General features: G+C 50.9%; 1 protein-coding gene across 1 annotated transcript in view; it reads left to right on the top strand.

Annotated features, from left to right (window-relative positions):
• The window catches only part of abca1b (ATP-binding cassette, sub-family A (ABC1), member 1B), a 56172-nt gene that overhangs the window by 15944 nt on the left and 37656 nt on the right, over window positions 1–2572 (top strand). The window lies entirely within an intron of this gene.

The following is a 2572-nucleotide window of genomic DNA, read 5'->3' as shown; positions in this document are numbered from 1 at the left end:
GAGTGATGAATTAAATTGCAATAATAATTGCAGGTACAGTTCATTGATTCTGACTGCCGTTCCACATACGTGTAATTTTCTACCATGTCAAGTGAACAGTGGTGAACTGTAGTGAGCAGTGGTGAACTGTAGTGAGCAGTGGTGAAAAGTTGTGAACAGTAATGAACAGTGGTGGAGAGATGTGAACAGTGGTGGAGAGATGTGAACAGTGGTGGAGAGATGTGAACAGTGGTGGAGAGATGTGAACAGTGGTGGAGAGATGTGAACAGTGGTGGAGAGACGTGAACAGCAGTGAACAGTGGTGGAGAGACGTGAACAGCAGTGAACAGTGGTGGAGAGACGTGAACAGCAGTGAACAGTGGTGGAAAGTTGTGAACGGTGGTAAAAAGTTGTGAACAGCAGTGAACAGTGGTGGAGAGACGTGAACAGTAGTGAAAAGACGTGAACAGCAGCGAACAGTGGTGGAAAGTTGTGAACGGTGGTAAAAAGTTGTGAACAGCAGTGAACAGTGGTGGAGAGACGTGAACAGCAGTGAACCGTGGTGAACAGTAGTGAAAAGACGTGAACAGCAGCGAACAGTGGTGGAAAGTTGTGAACGGTGGTAAAAAGTTGTGAACAGCAGCGAACAGTGGGGAAAAGTTGTAAACAGTGGTGAACAGCAGCGAACAGTGGTGGAAAGTTGTGAATAGTAGTGAACAGTGGTGAACAGCAGCGAACAGTGGTGGAAAGATATGAACAGCAGTGAACAGTGGCGGAAAGTTGTGAATAGTAGTGAACAGTGGTGAACAGCAGCGAACAGTGGTGGAAAGATGTGAACTGTGGTGAACAGTGGTGGAAAGTTGTGAACAGCAGCGAACAGTGGTGGAAAGTTGTGAACAGCAGCGAACAGTGGTGGAAAGTTGTGAACAGTAGTGAACAGTGGTGAACAGCAGCGAACAGTGGTGGAAAGATGTGAACGGTGGTGAACAGTAGTGAAAAGACGTGAACAGCAGCGAACAGTGGTGGAAAGTTGTGAATAGTAGTGGACAGTGGTGAAGAGCAGTGAACAGTGGTGAACAGTAGTGGGGTGGCTATGGCTCAGGAGGTAGAGCGGGTTGGCCGTTAATCGGAAGGTCGGCGGTTCCTTGTGTCCTTGGGCAAAATACTGAACCCCGATTTGCCCCTGGCGGCTGTTCCGCCAGCGGAAAGATGTGAACAGTGGTGAACAGTAGTGAACATAGTCATGACACAACTGGTAAAAGTACCACCTCCATGTAAAATGTAGACTGTCAGATCTGCTGCAGGAAGTCAGAGGATTTTTCAGGCTCATTGAACAAAAAGAATTTTGCTCCTTTGTGTGTTAATGTGCAGTTTAAACTCGCTGTGGGGGGCGTTTGTTTTCTCTGCCTGCTCCGACCTGCCGGCTCTCCTCCTCCCTCTGATGGTGCTCTTTATTCCCTCTAATCAAGTTCAATCACACAAACCGTTTGATTCGTGAGAAGGAGCTGGTGTGATGTGAGCGTAGGCGGGAGACGAGCCGCGGCAGGTTTACCTGTTAGCGCTTTCTCAGGTGAGCTCACCTGCTCGGAGTTCAGCCCCCGAGCTGCTAGAGAGGAGTGGAAACATCGCAGGGTTTAGACCAGGACCAGAGACCTCGACCTAGCAGGTGACAGTCAGCGTGGGTTCCCCCTCGTCACGTCACGTTGAGTTTTCTGCCGCTCGGCTCGGCGGCGTCACGCTGAGCGTCACTGGGTTCAAATGTGTCGCAGTGCAGCTGAACAAACGCTCAGGTCAGATCTGAGCCCAGCTGGACCTCTGGAGAGAGAGACTGACACCAGAACAGGAACGTTAACAAACTAGCAGAGAGACCCTGACGCTGTAGTAGGGCCGAGTCCTGAGTCGCTCACATGTGAGACGGCGTTCTGACAGGTTTCAGTAAGAGGTGGCGTGCTGAGCTCCTCACAGCTGTACGTCAGCAGGGGCGATTCTGGTGCAGCGGCCCGGGTGAAGACTCTGAGTCTGGGTCACTTTAACGTTCAGCATGAACGTGCCGAACGGACCTCTGATTGGTTGAGAGAGTCGGTGAGTAGAAACGCTCTCTCTGGAGGTTTCTGATCGAAGCAGACATGTTTCTCTGTTGGAGCTGTCGGAGGAAACTGTCCCTCATTTGACCAATCACATCACTCAGAGCTGCTCAACATGTCCCCTGACCCGGCACTAACAGCGTTAGCTCCCCTCAGCTCCTCCTGCAGTCTGGTTTTGTCCCTGTGAGGCCTCCGTACCGCCGCTCTAAAGCTGAACCTGCAGTTTCATTCAGTGATTTCAGAAACGCACGGAGGCCACGCCTCCTCCAAACCTTTATTTCCAGTGTGATCTAAACATGTAAAGGTTTCTCTTCATCCTCGTCACAGCTGCATGTTTAAACCTGTAGAAGAAGAAAAGAGGGTTGGGGGTGCGTGCGGGGCCAATAAAGCAGGTTTCCTCACCTGAGTGGGAAGATTGTCCTGCAGACATGTGACAGCATGAAGCTGTGATGTCATCCAGACAAGGAGAGGAGGAGGGGGAGGAGAAAGGAGGTAGGTGGGGGGGGGGG

The sequence above is a fragment of the Micropterus dolomieu genome, linkage group LG19, assembly GCF_021292245.1.
Source record: "Micropterus dolomieu isolate WLL.071019.BEF.003 ecotype Adirondacks linkage group LG19, ASM2129224v1, whole genome shotgun sequence".
In the NCBI taxonomy this organism is placed as follows: Eukaryota; Metazoa; Chordata; class Actinopteri; order Centrarchiformes; family Centrarchidae; genus Micropterus; species Micropterus dolomieu.
Note: the sequence above shows the minus strand (reverse complement) of the source record. Positions and strands in the feature narration are given on the sequence as shown.